Source organism: Cupressus sempervirens, chromosome 2, assembly GCF_028749045.1.
Source record: "Cupressus sempervirens isolate cs-2001-9-10 chromosome 2, ASM2874904v1, whole genome shotgun sequence".
Lineage (NCBI taxonomy): Eukaryota > Viridiplantae > Streptophyta > Pinopsida > Cupressales > Cupressaceae > Cupressus > Cupressus sempervirens.
Genome location: NC_143119.1, coordinates 118,098,214 through 118,122,326, shown reverse-complemented (window position 1 = coordinate 118,122,326; position 24,113 = coordinate 118,098,214).

The following is a 24,113-nucleotide window of genomic DNA, read 5'->3' as shown; positions in this document are numbered from 1 at the left end:
TACCCTATGCTTCAGCTGTAGGAAGCTTGATGTATGCTATGGTATGTACTAGGCCAAATATTGCACATGTAGTGGGAGTCGTTAGTAGGTATACGAGTCATCCAAGAATTGAGCATTGGCATGCAATCAAATGGATTCTCAAATATTTGAGAGGAACATCCAATAAGTGTTTACACTCTGGGGGCTCTACTATTGATTCACAAGGCTATGTTGACTCAGATTTGGCTAGGGATATTGATGCTAGGTGGAGTACTATAGGTTATGTCTTTAGTATTGGTGGAGCAACAGTGAGTTGGATTTCTAGGTTACGAAAGGTTAATGCTTTATCCATTATAGAGGCAGAGTATGTTGCTGCTATAGAGGAAACCAAGGAGATGATATGAATTCAATTCTTCTTGGAAGAATTGGGACACCCTCAAAAGGATAATTATTTGTTTATAGATATTTAGAGTGCCATTCATCTTGCAAAGAATTTCGCTCTACATTCAAAGACCAAACACATACAATTGCAGTACCATTTCATTCGGTCAGTTTTGGAGGATGGATAGTTAAAGCTGGATAAGATACATATAGATGAAAATCTAGAAAATATGTTTACAAAGGTAGTAACAAGGGAGAAGTTGAACTCCTCTTTAGCTTCAGTTGGTCTTTTAGACTGAACATGAATAATAGAACAACAAATTCTAGTGTGGTTTGATCCAATGGGAGCCTCATGGAGTAGCAACATAGCTACAGGATCAATCTACAAGTGGGAGATTGTTGTTTAGTGTGGCACCTAATTAGTCCCCAAGTGGGAGATTGTTAGTTTGTGGTATAAAAGGGCATAAAATTACTTGTATAAAAGGGCTTAGTGTTAGTTATTTTCATTAAGTTGTGATGTAAAATTAGTTCTTGCGGTGATATTGAGCTATAAGGGATTACAAATTGTAATCAAGTTGTAATCATTGGATCGTAATAATATCGAACTTGCTATTTGGTGGATGTAGCCTAGGGATTGGGTGAACCATGTTAAATCTTGGTGCCTTGTGTTATTTTCTATGTGATCTATTATTTTCTATTATTGGTTATATTTGCATGTAATTGTTATTTCTGTCTATGGTTTAATCATAACAAAAGGTGCAGAAATCCCACTAAAGTTTCTAATGAACTTCCTATAGAATTGTTGCAAACCATGAAAACTTCTTACATTGATGGCTATAGTAGGTGTTGGCCAACTGAAGATAGTAGAAACTTTCTCTTTATCCATCTTCAGAGAACCTTTGGATACAACAAAACCCAAATACACTAGCTCTTACTTGAAAAAATCACACTTCTCAAGATTAATAGCCAACTTCTCTTCGTGAAGCCTCTTTGGGACTGCCTCGACATGCTTGACATGTTCTTCTTTTGTCTTACTATAGATGAGAATATCATTTAGGTACACCACCACAAATATTCTGGTGAAGTCCTTAAGTATTTCATTCATGAGTTTTATGAAGGTACTTAAAGCATTTGAGAGACCAAATGGCATTACAAGCCACTCATAAAGACCATCATTAGTCTTGAATGTTGTTTTTCATTCATCTCCCTCCTTAATCCTAATTTGGTGACACCTACTTTTCAAGTCCAACTTTGTGAAGTACATAGCACCACCTAGACAATCCATTAGGTCTTCAATCTAGGGTATGGGAAATCTATACTTGGTTGTGATCTAGTTTATTGCTCTTGAATTAGTACACAACATCCATTTTCCTCCCTTCTTGGATACTAAAACCATAGGAACCACACATGGGCTTATGCTGTTTTGAATTAGTCCTTGATCCAAAAACTCTTGAAGTTGTCTTGAAACTTCCAAATTCTGATTTGGGGTGAGCCTATAGGTTTCTTTGTTGGGCAATGAAGCACCTGGAACAAAATAAATTTGATGTCTAGTGATTCTTCTTGGAGGTAAGGTAGCTAGGATACCATCACTTACAATATCTTTGTACTTATCAAGCAAGGTTTGAATTTCAATAGGCAAAGGTTATTTTTTTGATTTTTCCTCTTTTTTGGACTTCAAGATGACAACAAATCCCTAATTTTTAGTTTGTTTAAGTTCCCTTAAGAACTCCTTCTCACCACACAACAACACCTTAGGAACCTTTTCATGTGTTCCCTCTTCTTCTAGTAAAGATTGAATTTTAAAGGTCTTACCTCCTTTCTTGAATGAAATGGAATTTGTCCTACCATCATAAACCATCTCCTTATAAAATTTCCAAGGCCTACCTAGCAAAAGATGACAAGAATCCATGGGAAAGATATCACACAATAATCTGTCCTTGTAACCAGCTATGGAAAAATCCACCCAAGCTTGCTCATTAACCAAGATACTTTGCTCCTTATTTAACCAAGTGACCTTTTAGGGATTTTAATGAGGCATCCTTGTCAATTTTAGTTTAGTAACAACCTCTTTAGAGATGACATTATTAGTGGATCCTGAGTCCACTACCACCTTGCATACTTTGCCTAGAATCTTGCACTTGATTCTAAACAATGCCCTTCTTTATTTGGGTTCATTAGGGGAAGGTTGTTTAATTAGCACCCTCCTATACATCAAAATCTCTCCTATTTTAGACTAAAGATGATATACATTAGTATCCTTTCTATTTGAACAAGCCTCTTGTACAAATGCCACTATCATGCTTGGATACAAAGGAGAAGGCTTCTCAAGACACCTATAAGCATGATGTCCAAGCTAGCTGCAATTGTAGAAATTCATGCTTGCAAAATAATAATTTGACCTACCTACTCCTCTTCCTCTTTAAGATCTACTATGATTGCATATCCTTCTATTATGACCTCCTCTTTGTGAGGTTTCATTTTGCTGCTCATTGGTCTTACTTTCAGCTTGACCTTTTGGTTCACCGCCTCTTCCTTGGTAACCTCCCCTTTTTCCTCTTTGGATTTTACCCTTGCCTCTGAAATTTGAATCATTTCTCTTCTTATGCTTCTCTTCTACCTTCAAGGCTAGTTGATGACACCTTTGGACTATGGTAGGAGTCCACAAGCTGAGTTCTTCTTGGATACTCCACTTCAAACCACTTAGGTATCTAGCAACTTTGATCGGTTCCTCCTCTTGCTTCTTGGATCTCAAGAATAATCTCTAAAATTCTTCTATATAGGAAACCACATCCATGTCTTTTTGTTTCAGTCCTTACCTTCTTTAGTGGAGCTAAACCTCAAAGTCTTCAGGAAGAAAGATTTCTTGAATCTTCTTCACCATAGCTTTCCAATTTACAATGGGTGCCTTATCCATCATAACCCTCTTAGCTTGAAAATATTTTCACTAAGTGAGTGTTGTTCCTCTAAGTCTAGAGGTTTCCACCTTCACCTTCTGAACCTCTGTTACCCCTTCACACTCAAAATGGTTCTCCATCCCTTCAATCCAATCCAAGACACCATCTAAGTCTATCTTGCTTGTAAATAGAGGTATTCCTTCCAAAGCTTTGCCACTTAGTGTTTTGATGGCTTTTAAGAACAACTCTTCTTGTAAGATAGGATTAGGTCTAGGTACAATTTCTTCCTCTACTATCTTTTTAGCCTTCCCATTTTCTTCTTTATCTCTTTTCCTAGCTATCTCTACAACTGCATCCAATTTTTGCTGCACCTCTTCCAATGCTTCTTCAAGAAGTAAATTTCTTTGCCTTTGTTCATAAACCTCTTTGGCTAATTCAACATTAGTCACCATCATGGATTCACCTACTGATTCTATAGCTTTAGACATCCACTACCTTTTCCCAAATCTTTAACTTTCTCTTATACCACTTTGATGTAACACCCCAACCTTGCTTCCAAAACCCAAGCTCTCTTAGGGCTACCTTAGGTCATTCACTAGACCCATTAGGGATTCTTCAAATCATATTCTTACTAGGACCTTTCTCTAGAGATCCTTATCCTTTATTTTGGGCCACACCAACAAAGCAACATCAAATTTCTTACTAGCCGACTCTAGTCCACTACTAACCCTTAAGTCCATCTATAGACCCAAGGGTGCTAGTTCTTCATCCAAAGTTTGTTTAAACTCCTTCTAACATCCATGACCCTAAATAATTCTAATTTCATAGGTGCATGCAATCTACTAGGGAAAATACACCTAATTCTCCACAAAGGCTACTAGGAATTAGCCCTCCTAAATAGCTAGCAACAAGATTTCTTGGAAAAATTCTTAACAACCCTAAAAAATAATTGCATTTATGGATACCCTTTTTGGAGTACTTCAATATTATATGATTTTTCAACCCCCAAACTACCCATACAACCAAAGTATAATTTTAGGCCAAAAATGAGGGTTTCAAGTGCTTTATCACTGTTGTGATTGAAAACCACCTTGGAAAATGTTCCAAGACCTCTCCTTTGGACTAAATCAATGTTAGACCTTCTCCTTACTATGTGACTAGATTGAGGTATTTTTACACTCAATCCTCTCCATACCTCATTTTTCCAACTGTGATTCCTAACCAAGTTGCATATGGCTTGCCTAGGACATCACTTTAAAAATGATTTTCGTGCTTCACATGGGATATCCTTTTCTATAAATAATGTAAAAGGATTCTAGTTCCAAATCCTAAGAGCTTGTACATTTTATACAGTGGGAAATGGCCCTAAGACTTCATTTTTTGTTGGCTGCCTAGTTCATAACAACAACCTGCTAACTTACAAAATAGTTTATTTGGACACACAAAACTCTCTGTAACAACACAAAAGATAAAAAAATAAATGAAGGAAAAGCACCACTGACACTTCCAACTTAGAAAAACCTAAGTCTAATCTGTACAAAGCATGAAAAAACACCAAAGCAAGAAATTGCTATAATAAATAAAAATGTTGATTACAATTCGTAAAATATAATTTCTCCTTCTTTAAACCTCTTGAAAAGGTTGAGTTTGACCTTATATAGGCTTGGCATAGATTTTTACAACTACTTTAAGTAGTTGAAGGTCTCCCACAAAGAAGTTTCTCTTTTTGCATAAAAGTTGCAAAAGTTGTCAATGACAACTTTGTAAGAAATGAGCAATTTTTGCAATTTTGCAAATTGTCTACTCAAACTTTCTCTACTTGCTACCAAAATTTCCAAAATTCTTAAGATGGATTCAAAAAACCTAATAAGGACCCTAAATAATTTCTTTCCCTATTTGGCCCTCAAAACCCAAAAATTCTCTATTGAGCCAAATGAGCAATTTTATTAGAAGCAATATTGCATTGTAGGGCTCTTCTAACCTATCTTGCCTCACCTTAGAAACAAGTTGATGCTATTATTAGACTAGTGATGTGGCTAGCATCACTACAAGCCAAAAATAAGGAAATACGTAGGTTTCACTCTTAGCCTGCCTAGCTGCTCTTGCACCAAAAGCCCTACAACATCAAGCAAAGAGGGATAACTACCCACAAATCAGAAACATAAAGAGTATCATGGAAACCATTTCCTACATCATGATCATTCTCAAGAGAATATGTATAATTAAACCAATTTAATTCATAAAGGTGATAGAAACTCTCATTTCCACTCCTCAGTATAATCTTGGCATAAAAATCCATGACTTGATTTAAGATGGTACCCATAACCATAGAGGATGTCATAGAATTCCACTAGAAAAATCTAACTTCAAAAGGGACTAAAAAAATAGAGAACCAACTAGAACATAGTGGTTTGAGGAGGACCCATGAACCAACCAAAGAAGAGAACCAAAGGTCTTTAAGGGAAAAAAAACCAAACTCCCAACATAGCTCCCTTCAACCTCTATAGAAAGTAAAGCCTCCTCAATGTGGAAAACACGAGAGGAGAAAATATAAGAGGAAAACCACATCCAAAACTACATGACATTCAAAAACCCAAGAATAAAAGAGCATATAAACTACATACCATAAAATTTTCCCTCAGAGAAAATTACCACCTCCAATGATGACAAGTCCACCTGATTAGTAGGAACATAAAGAAAAGGAGACAACATCAAAGAAACAACCTTAAATCTGCAAATCTCTAAGAGGGGCCAAATAGGCTAAAGGAGGAACTTGAACTCTATAGAACTTTCTTGGGAAATAAATTTTAGAGAGCTTAGAGTCCTCTAAAAGGTTAATCAACACACCTGCCCCCCACCCATCACACCCCCTGCCCCCCCCCCCCCCCCCCCCCCACACAAAAAAAGAAAAGAAAAATTCACATAGCCAAGAATTGTCAAGAGCCTTAGAGGGCCCTTGAAAATTTTCAACACCCCCTCTAGAAGAACAAGGGAAAAAAAAGCATCAAAAGATAGAGAAGGCTAGAAACCACCATTTAGAACTTAGTATAATTTTTTTGAACATGAGAAAAATCAACACCATCGAAATCAACACCATTAGAACCCTCCAACCTGACTATACCAATCCTCCAAGCAAGAGATGAACACAACTCTAGGCCAAAAACCTTCCATAAGAAAAGGTAGAACCTTCCATAAGGAAACTAGGGACCTTTAAAGACAATCTCCACAAGAATAAATGGAAAGAAGGGCAGACCATACACTATTGTAGCTTGCACAGAAGGTCCCAACTTGTGTAGGATCACCCCAATAAAAGCATATGTTAGATAACTGAGAGGAGAAGTGAGGTGGGGAGGGGGGGGGGGGTGTGAATTAGTTATGTCTAGTTATCATATAGTCCCTTCAAACTATTTTAGTACCGACAAAACTTCATGAATTTTAACAACAATCACTCAGTGTAATAATTAAACTTATCATTTAACTCTTTCATTCACTTTTATTTCAAATTATTTACTTACTATTCTTTGCATTACTAAGTATTAGTAAATACCAACCATAAACTTAGTTATTATTGAGTTGCATTAAACTGTAAAAACATGTAAAACAACTTGCAACACAAATAACATTCACACATTTGACACCATGATTTTAACATGAAAACCCTATGAAGGGAAAAACCACCTAGGGCCAACAACCCAAAAAAAAATTAGTTCTATGAAGTGAGCTCTTCTAGGAGCCAACCTTGTTAAATGTTACATACACATTGTTAATGTGACCTTGTTACAAAATTTCACCAAAGGATCATCTAGACCTTATCATGCTCCTTGTTCCTAACTAAAGAGTGGTTTGATTTAAAGGATGCACAAACAACACTAATCGATGTTACCACATAGGATTTAACAAACTTGTGAGATCCACTTATCTCTTCTGAGATTTTATGCTACACTAGTTAAAAAGTAACAGTAGAAATTATTCGTTAAGAAAAACAACTACCTTTTTTTGTTTATAATTTATTTCCTTGTTCTTTCTTTTCCTAATCGCTGGATCTCCTTTGAATTTGTACTTTTGACTTGGCCATTTAACACCTTCTCTCTCTCCTCCCTTTTCTCAGTTCACCTGGCTCAACAATCTCTTTCCCCTTTCACAATCATGACACCATAACACTTTAGCAATATGATCAACAGCCAACAACCTAAAATTTTCTTGACCTCCTCCTTAAAAAGTCATCTTAAAGCTTCCAGATTCTTCCATATTTTACTTCTTAGTCATAGTTTTCGATCTCAAGTTCATACAAAATTTCTATATTCAAAACTTTATATAATAAATTTAGACACTCAAAAAATATAAATTTCATAGAACTTTGTGTACATTCTTATCCTTCTTTAATTTCCATCATTAGATCTTTATTGATTTTTTTGTTAATCTCAAATTGGTTTTGACAAGGTAGTGACAAAACACTTAGTCATTATTTAGTAGAATTTTAGTGCAAGCGGAGTGATCAATACATGTCCAACATAAGTTGTCAAACAATACATGTCGAGAAATATACCTAGTTAGTGCCGAGAAGAAGTATGTGTCAAGCAGATAGTTAGTGTCAAGTCACTCATGAGAAGAGTAGTCTATACATGCCAATTAATTTAGGTGTCGAGTAAATAGTGTATGTCAAGCGATTTAGAAGTTGAGTTACAACATTGAAGATATAGCAGATGCCAAGCATCATAGACTTCAAGTGTCGAGTGAATAGTTTTGAACATAGTTGTTTGAAATGACACAAACTTTTATGTAATCCATTTTTGGGCTGATTTAATGGTTTTTTAATGATTCTAGAAGATAAGGATGGATGTATATTATGAATCCCTATGTAGTACATGCAACCAATCAAATTGAGGGATGTTCTAAGAAGAAAAATAGATCAACCTCAACTGTTGATTCTAACCTAACCCTAGCCCACTTGTTTTTACTTCAGGAGACAAACACTAGATAGTTTATATGCATGAAGATAGAGAAGGAGATGCAAGAGAGATGAATGATAAGTGTAGAGAGGGAATTAATGATGGCTATGGAGGTTGTGACAATGTTATGAATTGCATAATCAATTAGAGAGAAGAGAGGAAAGTAGAGAGAGGACAAAGGAGACATATCTGATCACAAGGATCAAGTACACATTCAAAAAGAGAAGATATGACATCTAGCAATAAGGTATTAATTGAAGGATCATGGTGTTGAATCATTCTAATAGGTGATGCAGTGAAAATCTCCTAATAGAGTAGCCCTAATAGGCTTGTGTAAATCTCTTAACAAAGTGCTTTCTTTATTGTAAGTTAAAGTCCTCTAACAAGGCACAATTTTAGTAGGGTGTTTAAATCCTTTAACAAGGTGAGACCTAACAATCTTTGTAAGCCTTTAATAGGGAAGACCTTGGGTAGATCATAGTTTATGGTCAAACATCTTGTAACCTTAATTGGCTACACTTTATAGCTGTAGTAGTAAAGATTTGTGGGTGTGATCCTCACCCTAGTTTTACCTTCTCATTGGAGGGTTTCTAGGTAACAAATTTATTGTGTTATGTATAATTTGTTTCATGCTATGAATGAACATGTGTAGTTAGCTATTTTATTTTACATTCTAATTTTGAGATGGATGTGTGTTGAATGGTTCATGGCTAAAATTTTTAAGCATTGATTCACCTCTCTCTTGAAGTTTAATTTCTCATTCTTATTTCCAATAATTGGTATTAGAGCCCTATTCTCTGGAAAGGAAATCTTTACCTCTTTGAGGAAAGATCTTGAAGATGAAAGTCTACAATTTGAGAAAGACTATTGAGAAGCAAAGAGATAGCTAGTGAGAAAAATGACACTCATTAACAAGAGGAAGACACCACTGGATTGTTTGAGAATGGAAACTCAAGTGAGTTTGATGCAGTAGTGGCATATCTGATGGAAAAGAATGGTGCCCTAACTAAAGAGGTTAGAATTCTTAAGATAGAACAAGAAGTCCAATTGATATTGCTATGTGAGGTGACCAAGAAGAAAAAGAAAGCTAAGGAAGACAATATCATGATTGAAGATGACAAAAGAACACTAACAAATTGATAGGAAGAGAAGACATTAGATGTGCAAAATGTTTCTAACATGTAATTGGATACAATGAATCAATTGATGATTGCAAACCATGAATTGAATGGAAAGAACATTAAGATCACAACCATGAAGTTATAGAATAAACAACTAAGGAATGAACTATGAGCAAAAAAGGAATTTGCTAAAAGTTTCAACAAACCTAGTAAAGCCATCAAATACTTTGAGAAATTGATGAGATCTCCAAGATCTAACAATGATACTAATGGATCTGGGATACACCAGTACTGAGGAAGGAGAATCATCTAAAAGTGGTGAACAAAGAAACAAAAAAGGTAAGAACTACAAACCCACTTGTCATAATTATGGAAAGCTATGTCATACAACAAATATTTTCATGAGCAATAATGCAAATTAGAATCCTACGCATAAATTCAAGGGTTACTATCATAAGTGAAACAAGCAACGATATTAGGCACATGAATCTAGGACCAATACCTTAAGCACACATAGATTTGAAGGATATTGTCACAATTGTTAGAAGTATAGACATAAATCATATGAATGTAGATCTAATTCCAAGTGGACATCAAACAAGTAGATAACTGTACAACAAAATGAAAAATCCTACAATTGGGATTACAAGACAAGGTAAAATTGTCACTATTGTCAAGAATATGGAAATGTTCATGAGAATTTAATTAGAACACATTTTAGAGTCAACTACAATAGATGGTTTAGTGAGACTACATGCTTTAGCTATTTGAAGATTGATCATATTAGCAAAAACTATCCAACTAGGTCACCAATGTCGAGTAATGGAAAGAATAAAGGAAAAGAAAAGGTCAATGTTGAGAAGGTCAAAGTACATATGAACAAGACATGGAAGAAGAAGGAATATTACATCACATCAAATTTAGATGAGGTCACTTCATCCAATGGATTAGGTGATCACATCACCCCCAACTAGGCAATCAAAAGGTGTGTGTGGGACTAATATTTCAAAGTTATATTATGCATCAATTCCAAGAATCTAAGATCTAAAAAGACTATACATGCATGAATTAAGACAAAATATATTGATTAGAACTTGGAAGAAGTCTATAGTTTTGTTAGTTTATCATGTTCTTGTCAAGAATGGAAAGTTTCATAGTTATTGCTGACACGAAGGAGCTATGTTAGTATTGGTTGAGCTCACCATGTTAGCCAAGCATAGTGGAAATCACATGTAAGCTAAGTGAGTTGTAAACCCTATGGTAGCCAAGCTTAAAACTATGCAAGAATTAAGCATTTATTGCAAAATTCTAAGGATTGTGTAGTCATTTCTTTACTCATTTGCATTCACCAAGAAAACAAAGAGAGCATGAAAGAAAATTATAATAGGAGATTCTTGCATTTGCAAATCAAATTCAACTACAACTCGACAACATTCACTAGATTGAAAGGTATTTTGCTAGTGTCAAGTTTCACTATTTGAATTTTGGTAATCCCTAAGTAGCAAATAAGGTAGCCAGCTCTTCTACAAATGTTAGGAAGGAAGAAAAGGAAGTGTTTAATGTTCAATTAATTAGTAATGATGTGAGACAACCACCTTTCTAAGCAATACTTGAAATAACATATAAAGGAGACCTGTTTGGTGCATTATCCATGATACAACTGAAAGTTCTCATGATTTAGGATGTTAGGTTTTTTTATACTTGTAAAGTTGGAAGTATACGAGACATGGAGATAAGGGGTTTGTACAAAAAACTTTGTGAGGATGGAGTCTTAAGAGAAGAAAACAAAATTATAGAAAATAAAAGGTTGACCCATGCCCTATATTTGTCTAATGTATTCAAGAATGAATGGATAAAGATTGTGGTTAGTAAAAATACATGATGAATTCATATGGTTAGAAAATGGACCAATTAAGATCACTAAAAGGATCATCAATTGAGTAACAGGGTATCCTACCCTAGACAAACCTAAGACAATGCATAGTGATTCAAAGGAGATAATTGAGAAAAAATACATGTGAAGTATGGAACAAGAGAGGGATGTCTATAGATTCTATCTTAGACCCCATAATTGCCTTTGCAGTGAGAGTGATTTCACATAAGTTCTTTAAGTCTAGAAGACCAAACAATGTATCATGTATGGTAGTGGATTTGGGATACAAGATAGTGAAGAGAGAAAACACCTATGATCTTGCTAAGTTGCAACTTCAACAACTATCTAAAAACTTGGAGGCCATAAGGAAAACAAAGGGTGCATCTTGCAAATTTGGTTCTCTATTGGTCTGCATATTCTTTTATGTCCAAAACACCTTTCCAACTTTTGGAAAAGTTGCATGGAAGACCAACAAGTCTATTATAGTTTAGATTGCAGAGTTCACAAAGAAACTTGGAGGTAATTTTAAGTTAGTTATGACTAGCTATTTTGAGGATTTTAAGAAATCCATGAAGCAAAGACTAAGGAATCCTATGTTACTAGTGGAGAAACATTAAAATGATATTTGATTCTTAGTTGATGTAGACTATACATAAGCATATGCATCTATTCCTAGGGTCTGATGGCTTAAGCCCTTTCCATATGAGATTAATGCAGATGAGGCATTTGTAGCTATCACAACTCTACTAATAGAAGAAATTGATAAAAGTGCTACCTCATTTGAGAAATATGAGGAAGCCAAGTCTAGGATTACAACTGACTTGAAAACAACTACTATATTTAGGAAGAAGAACAAACTTGTGAAAAATATGAAGGAGAGTTTTGGCAAAGGGGGAGAAGAAGAGGAAGATGAAGATGACGAAGAGGACGAACAAGTCCAAGACCCATTGGTACTCACTCAAGGACAACAAGAAGATGAGGAAGTTAATGTAGAAGGTGCAAAGGAAGAAGTCGAGAAAGAACCCAAACCAGCTGAGAAGAAGAAGAGAAAGGCAAAGGATCTTGAAGTGGAGGAAACCAAGAAGCTTATGAAAGTTTCACAATAGAAGCTAGCAGTACCTGCTACTAGGTCTAGCACTAGGGAAGCCACCAAGCAAGTTAAAGTTATTGAGAAACCAAAGGGGAAAACGACTATTGCCTTAGGAAAGTTGAGCCAAACTATGAAGAAGACATACATGAGGAAATAATACACTCCAATAGACAAGTCAAATGAGGTGGAATTAGAGTTTGATGACATGAGTCAATAAAGGGTGGTAAGCCACAATCCCTCCTCCGACTTAGATAATTTTTGTGATAATGTAAAATCAAATGAAGATTTATCTAGTTTTGAACACATTGATTTTGATAAGCTAGGGAAAGTTGAAAAATTACTATTGAGGAAGCCATATATATGTGATGATGGCTACATTCAAATCAACACCTATTGAGAATGAAAACTCATTTTTACCAATTTTCATATCATTCAAATTGGTAACACTTAGTAGCCTAATAACTAGGTGAATTTTCCTCTACAATAACCTAGTTTGTTATTATTATGTGATCTTCATTAGATTTGTGTTCATTTGCAAATTAAGATAAAGATCAAGTACACAATCAGCTAAAATAAAGGAGCTAAATTGAAAGTACAAGGAAAATTTCACGTGATAAAGATCAGTGAAATATATAGACTCACATAGCTTGTGAGAATAGAAAACACATAGATCATATTGAAAGGAGTTGTATGCATCAGAAATAAAATTAAGAAACAAGGTACCATACATTTCTCAAGTCATATATGTAGATGGTTGATCACTAGCTCTAGTTTCCTTCTAGGACCTACAAGGGTTAATACAAAAATATAATGAGGAGGATTATATCTAGATAGATCTAATAGAAAGGAGAATAACATTTATTGCATACTAATATAATAATCAAAGGAATGAGGCCTATCGACTTTTATAGATGCATGTACATATACAAGTTACAAAAAAAAGCATACATGGATGCATGTTTGAAAGCCAATACATAATAATGAGATTTCTACCTCATGAACATAATAGCATGTTGGTAAATAAGGTTGTGTTGAAATAAGTATAAATACAACTAGTACTATGAAAATAACTCATTGAGGGTATGCTTCATATAGTTTCAGCATGTATTTATGGTAAACAAATGAATGATCAGCAAAGACACATGCTTCTACTATTAAAAATCAGATTTCCATTAAGATTTGACATGCATACATCATAAATAATAAGAGATAGCAGCACCATATTGAAGATGATGCCCTACCCATATTATGTAGCAATGAGTTCTAGCCTTCAAACCCTCATTCATTGTTTCAGTAGGGAGGCACATGTAATAAATTAATTCAGATTTCCTATAGCATGTAAAAGCAATAAATAAACATGCAACTACAACATTTTCAAGGTTATTTCCATAAAAAAAAAAGGAAAATACATTGAGCCAAGTTGTAGGTCACAAGCTCAATCAAATGCAAAATTTTACATAACAAGAATGATAAAGAAAAACTAGTATAAATGCAACCATAGCTTGCTATCTTATTAGATCCATAAGGGTGACAAGAAGAAGAGAAAACAACCATGAAAATGAAAGAGATGAATAGTAAAAAGCTGTAGATCAAGCCCAACCACAAAATCTTGTTATTTTTTCAGCAAATTGACAATATGGAAGAAGCAAAGTCGAATTCCTACCTTTATGCCTTGAGGTTCCCGTTGTTTCTAAAAATGATGCTATAGAGACTAGTTCATCTTCCTGTCACAATGGAAAGTTTTCCTCCTTGTTTTAGTCAAAGTTTGTGTTCAAGCTAGGACATCTTTTTCCTCTTCATATTCCTTTATTTTAATATGAATGTATGAAAATGCATTAATATATGCATAAAATGGGGTGGCATTTTAATATGCATAGTGGAAATTCTTTATTTTTCTAAGTGTTAAAAAGAGGGAATGTTTATGTGTGCAAGGGGGGTATTTTTAATAAATCAAAGTCCAAGGTGTGTAGAGGGGGATTTTAATTTAATGTTTGCATTTTATTACAAATATAAATATTTGAATGGGTGATCTTTTTATAAATTATCCCATTTAAATATATTTTTAAAAATGCAAAAACATTATGGAATTGGTGGGATTTATTTTTTCCAAAATTATGGTTAGGAGGAATTTCATAAAACAGAAAGTTGCATACACCTACCAATGGATTTATTGGGGATAATAGTTTTCTAGTTTCAATTTTCAGTCTTTAGTTGATTTGACATAAACCATTGATCGGTTCCCAATTTTGGGGATAGTGCAAGTTGTGGGTTATGAACCTATTTATATCCCATTCTTAGGCATTATTCCAAATATCTCTTACATTCTACCTCCTTGGAGAGTTAGTATTTTGTAGCTCAGTCATATATTCTGATATAGTTTTTGAGCTTTTGCTCCTTCTGAAACAATATAACAGTGATCCTCTTTGGCCATATTGTAAAATTGTCATTGTCTTTTAAGCATTTCTAGTTCTAAGTTTTTTTTTTTTTCCATGAAACTTTGGCTTAAGTCAAGTGTTTAAGAGGTGTTTGAGAAGTCATTTATGAGAAGAATAAGTGTGATTTGTGTGCAATCTAAGTTTGAAAGTTGTGAACAAGTTTTTCTTGTTAAAAACCTTGTTACATTTTGTGCACTTAATGTTAATAGGATCTTTATATGATCAAAATATTATAGTCATTTCAAGTTGTGTTCAAGGTTGCATTACTCAACTATTTTGGTGAATCACCTTCATCTACAATTAAAGTTTTTTTTATGTTTACTCTCTGTCCCCTTTTCCTACAAAGTTAAAGTCAATTTCAAGAGGTGAATCAAGGGAATCCAACCCTTTTTACTAGAGGTTGATCCTTAATATGGCATACCCACAAGCCAAGGATCATCCCATGTTTCACTAGATTGCTGAAAGTTATGCTTCAACATAAGGGTGCAATCTAGGTGACAAATTTTTTTGGTACACTCGGTGGAAAAAAGATTAGGAGTTTTTAGTCTTTTTCAAGCTTATACTATCACTATTTAGTTTGTATAGCAGTAGATTTTTCCTTTGGAGGCAACAAAATCACACACATGGAAACTCTAGAATGAACATTCACTAGTTTCATGCAGATTATGTTGCTATTATAAAAGAAAAATCCAATTTTCTGATTTATAGGTGTTTCCATGACCCTATGTTTTATTTGAGCATTGATTTTCTATATTTTTATTCATGAGAGCATGGCCTATCATTCCCTTTTCATGAAGATCAAGTTTCACATGTCCACCACTACTACCTCCTTAAGTAGTTCATGGACCCTCGAATCCTCTTATGGCTAGAAATTATCCTTTTGTGGCCTTTAACCAAGCTAGCCCATTGAATTTGAAGCAACATGATGCTCTCCCTATATCATCCCTTAAAAGTCTACCCATCTTTTTTGGGGAAGACCAAACTACACCTATTGAGCATATAAGAGATATTTCAATCCTGTGTGGCCTATATCATATTATCCAAGATAATATAGCCATGAGAATATTGGCATCACCACTGAAAGGGAGAGCACCCTTCCATGGTTTAGATGGTTACTAGTTAGTTCTATATCCACCTAGGATGAGTTGGGAGTTTCCTTTACTAGTCAATTGGAAGATAAATATGACCATCTTTCCCTAGTAGATAATTTGGCTACTATTAAGAGGGTACCTCATGAGCATATGATGGATTTCAATTCTTGATTCCAAAGGACTTGGAATAGGATCCATGTAGTAGTAATCCCTTCCAATCAACATGCATTCCTATACTACCTAAGGGCTCTTAATAGTGACCTTGTAGTCATGATTTAGTCTATGGGAGAGAATACCTTACCTAGGGCCTTTAATAATGCTATAAGAGTTGAAAATAGCCTCATTCATGTTGGAAAGATAGTCCCAATGCTCCCTATCCTTATTTTTTTATAATTACAATCAATCCCTAAAGTTCTAGCATTCAAAGCTATCCCACCTATCCTAGCACTCCTAACCTAGGCTGCTAACTTAGACCCTCAAGCATCAAATCAGTCCCAAGAGATTAAGGAGATTAAAGAAAATAATCAAACAATTCAAAAAAATTTAGAACACTTTGGTAATGAGCTGATTAGTATTAAAAAAAAATTACTTTCAACAACCCCATGAGAGCCAGTTTGCTCCTAGCTATCATGATGATTTCCAAAATCATTTTCAACATGTTAGTGTCCAAAAGGGACAATATGAAGAGCTTATTGATAAAAGGGAGGATCAAATGAGGGTGTTCATTTCACAAGTACAAGAGATTGAGGCTCATGAAGCTACTTATATCCCAAGTGTGCCTACAAAAAAGGAGGCTGCTAAATCTAAGATTCCTAGTTTCTTGAGTTATAATCAGCTAAAAGAAGAGAATTGTACAACTCCAAGGGAGAAGCCAATCCAGCAACCTATGTCCATCCATGAAGAAGAGGAACTTGTACTTCAAAAAATAGTTCCATATGAAAAGATCATTCGAGAAGCTCATTCATCTCCTGATGTTCTGATGCAAAATGAGAAGAAGATTCGTAAGTTTGATTTTCCAAGTTTTGAAAATTTCCTTCCTAAAAAATATAACTCTCTATGAGAAGACTCACATATTGGAAAATATGATATTTTTCAAAGTTCATTTGATTCATTTGATGAGCTTCCTAGTTTTTTGAGTGAGGAAGAAGATGAGGTTCATAATGAGAAAAATAAAAACCAAGATGTTCTCACATTGAGTTCTAAAGAACAAGTAGAAGAGGTCCACAAGAAAAATCATCTAAGACAAGAGGAATCAAGTATGTCCTTTGAGCTTCCTATGTATTTGGAACATAATGATGAACATACCTCACTAATTGTAGGATAAAATAATGAGCAAGAAGAAAGGGTCATGGTTTTCTTTAATGAATTGTCTTCTTTTGTTGAGAATTATGAGGTAGAGGCACTTCCAAACACATTACCATAGCAACAAATTATTAATGAGACGGTAGCTGACCAAGGCTTAGAAGACTATTTTTGAAGTATTATTGAGGTTTTATGTGAAAGTATTTCCATAGAAAATGTAGAGCATATGCCTTCCATAGGAGACTCTACTTTGGAAAACTTTTCTCTTATTGATTCTAAGTCTGATCTTAAATACACGATAGAGCCACTCATCTATGGTATTCAAAGGGTTGATAAATTTGATGAAATTCTAGTTGTCTTAATAGAAGAAGAGGAACCCCTAACATTGGAGGAAGAATATACATGGTTTTCAATTATGCAAGATAACTATGATGAGCCAAAAATAGAGAGAAATACTAATGAAACCAACAAAGAAGGATTTGAGTTTGTACTTTCTAGAGGTTGCCCAATTAGGCATTTGGCCTAGCTCAAGTTAGGTGAGGAATCTAATTAATACAAGAAATTAAACATGGATAAGTAGATGGAGAGGTTTAAATGCAACAAATTGATTCAATTACAAATGCTAATTGTTTCAATTAGTGGTGTGAAGTAAGTCAAACCATTTTTTGTTAGCTTAAAGAATAAATTTGACATCTGAGTGTCAATAGACTTAACAATGCCGAAAAAAGAGTAGGTGCCGAGTAATATGAAGTGTCGAGCTATATCAAGTGCCAAGTAACAAGTGCCAAGTGTAACAAGTGCCGAATGTCAACAAGTGCCGAGTGTAACAAGTGCCGAGTATCAACAAGTGCTGAGTGTTAACAAGTGTCGAGTGTTAACAAGTGCCGAGTGTTAACAAGTGCTGAGTAATAGTAGGTGCCAAGTGATACAATTTTGTTTAGGTGCTGAGCTATCTAGGAAACAACATGTGCTGAGCACCAGCAATGTTTCAGGAGCCGAGTAACTCAGAATATCAGCATAAGAGTTTGTAATTGCACAAACTATGATGCAAACAGTTTTTGCAGCCAACATAAGGAAAATCTTGAAGGATTTAATGATGAGATCAAATCTTTTATCTTTCCTATGCAATCTACATCCAGCCAATAAGAAAAATGATAAAGGCATGCAACCAATCAGTAAAAGACAAGTATTGAGTAGGAAATTGAGATTCAATGAGGATCATAGATCCATATCTAACCCTAAGTCTTTGAAGTCTTTATAAGGAAGACAAAATTTCATTGTAAATATATGAGTGGACATACAAGGGTGCACAAGGAAAAACTATTTTCAGAAGCGAAGGTTATCAGATCACTAAAGGATCAAGATCAGAGAAAGTGGAAAAGGTGCTTGCATTCAACAATCAAGGATTGTAATCTATCAGGTTCATTATACCTAATAATTTCTAGCAATTATATTAGAATGAAAATCCTATGGTGATAGGTTAGCTTAATAGCTATTTTGTAGATCCTTTAATTAGGTGATTAAAATCCTTTAACAGGGTGACACTTCATGTTAAGTGTTTGTAAAGCCTTTAACCAGGTCACCATTGATACAGTGTAAAGCCTTTAACAGGGTAGGCCTTTAACAGGGCAGACCATCAGAAGTGGTTGAACAATATTGTTGCAGTAATTTTTGTGGGTACCATCTCCACCCCAATTTTACCTTCTTATTCCTTGAGGGTTATTGGGTTACCAAATTCCAGTGTTATGAGTTGTTGATGCATGCGTTTAGTTTCATATTTGTCTGATGTATTTACATGCATACAATTTACTTTTAGTTAAAAGTTTTATTGGCTAAAGTGTGATACTTATGATTCACCCCCCCCTCTCATAAGTACTCTTTCCATATTTGAATATTCCAACAATTGGTATTAGAGAAAATCTAGGTTCTCACAAGGAAAAGCCTAACAACTTGGAGGAAAAGATCTAAAGATGGAAGCTTTCAAACTTGGAAAGATCATTGAAAACCAGGTGATAGATGTGCAACTTGCTCTACATAGCTTGGAGGAATTTAGAAACAAGTTGAGGCATTCATTAAAAAAAACGAAGGATCTAGCCATAGCCAAAAATGAGATAAACTACAAAGAGATTATACCACCAACATATTTTCCAACGGAGACACTAAAGAGTTTGATGCAGCAATAGTAGAACTGATGGAGAAAAATAAAGCTCAATCAGAGGATACAAGATCTCTCAAGATGGAACATGAATCACAGGCCATAATGATATGTGAAATTACTAAACAAAAGAAAAGAGCAGTTAATGATAAGGTTATGATGGAAAATGACAAAAGAAATCTTGCAAACAGACTTGAAGAAAAATGTACTGAACTGACAAGGATCTCAAACATGCAGATGGATACACTTGCTCAAATGATGAACCTTCATCATGAACTCAATGTGAAAGATATTGAGATCTCTACTTTGAAGATGCAAAATGAACAAATGCAGAATGAATTGAACATAGAAAGAGAGGTGGTAGAGAATCTCAACAAGTCAAGTGCAGCCATCAAATATTTTGAGCAATTATTGAAATCCCCAAGATCAACCCATGATACATCAGGACTTGGATACAATAGCACTGAAGTTGGAGAATCATCAAAGAGTGTAGAACAAAGAAGTGATAAAGGTAAAGATGTTAAACCTACATGTCATTTCTGTGGAAAGAAAGGACATACATCTAATGTATGTAAAAGCAAGAATGCCCATCAGCATGATAAACCTAAAAGTATAAACCATTGTCATAGATGCAAGAAGCAAGGTCATCAAGCATATGAATGCAGAACTAAAACTACTAAGACATCAATATTTGATGGACATTGTTATAATTGCAAAAAGTATGGGCATAGAGCTTTTGAATGTAGATCAAAGCCTATGTGGACATTAAATCAACCAGAAAAAACATCAAACCATGAGTTTTAGGATTACAAAACTAGGTACAGTTGTCACTATTGTCAAGAATATGGACATATACCACAAAACTGCATAAGAACACATTTTAGAGGGAACTACAAAAGATGGTTGAGTCAAACTACATGTTTCAGTTTCTTAAAAACTGGTCATGTCAGCAGGAATTGCCCAACAAGGTCAAAGGCATCAAGTTCTGAGTTCAAAAATGGAAAGGCAAAGATAAATGTTGGACATATCAGAAGTGAAATGAATAAGATATGGAAGAAGAAAGATGAGTGTAGCACATCAAGTGCAGAAATCACTTCACCTAATAGGTCAAGTGATCAAACTTCATCAAATTAAGCAAGAATAAGTGTATGGGATTGATAAACCAAGTTACATCATAAATTAGTCCCAAGACATAGAAGAACTGAAAAGAAGAAATCAACATAAACAAAGATGCTAAGTCAAAATTGAAAACTTTACAAGATCTCTCAAAGTTGTCTTCAGGTGTCGAGTTGCTAACAGCGACTAAGTTGATAGATGATACCGAGCTGTGAAATATCAATAGGAGCTGAGCAAAGTGAAACACAATGGGTACCGAGTCATGTTGAAACCCTTCAGGTGCCAAATAGACAGTTGGCAGCGTACTGAGCATTAATTACTCTATTTTGAAGGGTACATAAATTCTATTTTTGATCATTTTCCCACCATTCAAATGAGAAGCAAAATTGAAAAGAGAAAAGAAGATCAAGATCAGCTTAGAAGCCATTTGTGAAGATTTCAATAGCGATTCAGGACAAGTTTCATCGATTTGAGGTATTTTACTTAAGTACCGAGCTACGTAGAACTTATAAACTTGTTTAAATTGTAAACCCTAGTTTGGAAAACAATGGCATCTGGTTCAAGAACCGCTAAGGGTAGAGAGAGTCATGAGATACAATTGGTCAAAAATGAAGTTAAACAACCTGAATTTAAGCCCATTCCAGAAGTAGCATACAAGAATTATCCTGCAGGTGCATTAACAGTTATTCTGGATAAAGTTGTTATGGTACAAGATGTTCGTAGATGTTATAACTGCAAAATTGGAGCCATAGGAGATTTAGAAATCTATAATGCATATGACAAACTATGTGAGAACAAAAGAATGAAAAATGAATTCTCAATAACAGAAAGAAAAGGATTAACCAAAACCCTAGAATTTCTTATTGTTTTCAAAACTTAATGGGTATGGATAGTTTTGAGTAGAATACACGATGGAGCTTTTTGGTTAGATTCAAGGCCAGTAAAATTCACCAAGAAAAATATTCATAGGGTTACTGGTATTCCAACCCTAGATCGGCCAAAGACCCTGCGAAGTGACAAAAGAGAAGTAATAGAGAAAAATACAGGTGCTAAATGGAACAATAGAGGAATGACTATCGACATAGTCACAGATCCCCTACTAGATTTTGCTGTGAGAATCATTTCACACAAATTCTATCAATCAAGCAAGTTAAATAGTGTACCTTGTATAGCAGTTGATGTTGCATACAAGATAATAAAAAAGGATCACACTTATGATTTAGTAGAGCTCATATTTCAATAGATTAATGAAAATCTGGGAGCTATAAGGAAGAGCAAGGGAGCTCAGTGAAAATTTGGATCAGTTTTGATGTGCATATTTTTCTATCTGATGAAAGAATTCCCTTCTATGGGCAAGGTAAGATGGAGTCCAGACAAAACAATTGTTGAACAAATCAACGGATACATTGAACAGATGGGTGAAAATTTTGATGCCCAAATGACTAGTTACTTTGAGGACTTCAAAAAGTCCATGAAACAAAGAATGAGGATTCTAGTCTCATTGACTGATAAATATGAAAAGGACATTTGTTTTCTTGTAGATATAGATTATACCTATATACAAGCAGTTATACCTAGAGTAAGATGGCTTAGGCCACTAGGTTATGAACTTGATATTGATCAAGCTTTTGCAGCAATAACAACCATACTTGTAGAAAAAGCTGATAAAAATGCAAAAAATTTTGGAACCTATGATGTTGTTAGATCAAGGGTGATAATAGATTTGAAGACTGCTTTTGCAGTAAAGAAGAAAGAAAAAATGGTGAGGCAAATCAAGAGAAAATTTGGTGTGGAAGAAGAAGGAACAGCAGAAGAGGAAGGAAAAGACATAGAAGAAGAGGGAGATAAACCTCAAGGTCTGACTCAAGGGTTAGGTGAAGATAAAGAAAAAAGTGATGAGGAAGAAGAAGTTGAGGAAGCACTAGTTAAAAGAAAAGCCACAAGTCCTCTTGCTCCTCAATCCAAGGGGAAGAAAGTAGTTGCTCCTGCACCAAAGAGACCGACCACAAGGGCCACAGCACAAAAAGCCCAAGAGGAGGCAAAAGGAAAGAAGAAAGACTCAAAGAAGACTGCTGCCGAGTCTAAGAAAATAAAATTTATTCCCCAGCCTAAAACAGATGAGGAGAAGATAGAGTTAGAGGACAACAGTCAATTTCAAGTGGTAAGACACAAACCTCAAACTGCTATTGATAAATTATGTTCAAAAATTAGGAATGATGATTTGAAAGGTTTAAAGAACTTGATTTTTTCTAAGCTCACTAAAGATGAGAAAAATAAATTAGAGGAATCTGTGTATGCTATGATGGCTGAATATAAGCACACACCTCTAGAATTAGATGAATCTATGCCAAAAGAATTGTATAAAATTGTAGAGGATAAATGGCATTTTTGTTTACAAATGGAAAAGGAAATAAGGGAGTCAAAATTAGCTAGATCGTTGCCTAATTTGACTAAAGATCAAGTAACAAATGCAGTAAAAAGGCATAATAATAGATTCACTCCCAAGCATAGAGCATTCAACATATTACAGAATAAAATTGAAGAGGTAGTTACAAAATCCACAAGATTGTGGAAAGTAGTTTACAAGAAAATAGAAGATGTGTATAATGAAGAATATAAGGAAGAGGCAAGTGTTAAGACAAGGGAAAAGAAGGTGTCAGGAACCAAAGAAAAAGAGAAGGAACAAGTGGAGAAGAAAAGTGAAGAAGAAAAGGAAGAAAAGGCACATATAGAGGAGAAAGAGGAAGAGAAAGATACAGCTGAGCCACAAGATCAAAGTATGCAAGACACATAGGTATCTCCTCCTAGTCCTCCTCATGCCACCATCACACCTACAGATATTATAAAAATAAAAGATGTTACAGACACTTCAAATCCAAACATCAATCCATTAACTACAGAGGATTTAGAAATCCTTGACCAATCATCACTAGTAGCAAAATTAAGTTCCAATCCTGTATTGGTTAGTGTTGATGAATTACAGAATTCAGAAGTTAAAACAAAGACAGTCAAGGTAAAAGAAAAAATGCCACCTTTGACCATAAAAACTACTGGTATTCTATTTCTTCCACCACCATCTCCACCAAGTGTAGTCACTTATACACTTCAAATGCCGAGTATAGTAGCAGGGGAAATAAAAGAAATATCTGAACAACCAACAAGTTCAACCCCACCTAGTGATCATAAAAGGGATACTCAAGCTAAAGAAAAAGATGAGACAAAGAAGGAGGAGACTACAATACAAACACTGGTTGCATTACCAAAATTTGGTACTCCAACATAGACTCTTTAGTAGTCGAGCACATATGGGTTACAACTACAAATTAGGACACTAGGCTCGAGCTCATCAAAGGTAGTCAGGATACTTCACTATGGAGTTCCTGATCTTGATGAAGAAATAAAGATCCCATATTATGAATCTAGCACTCTTACTAAAGAAAAGATCAATGAAATTCAGAGTGCATTGGACAGAAGGAGACAAGAAGCACTAAGAAAAGAACACAAGCATAAGCTTACATTGAATAAAATCAAAAACATATTCATAGAAGCTTTCTGCTTACAGTCTCCAAATGAGTCAAGACCAATTATAGAGCAACTATCTGATACAGTTGACCAGGTGACTAGTGAAGACCAGGAAATAAATGCTAGATTGCTCGAATGGTCAGAAAGGAAGTTCCAAGGCAAGGTAAATAGTAAAATATCTAGTGATATAGCACTGTCACAAGAA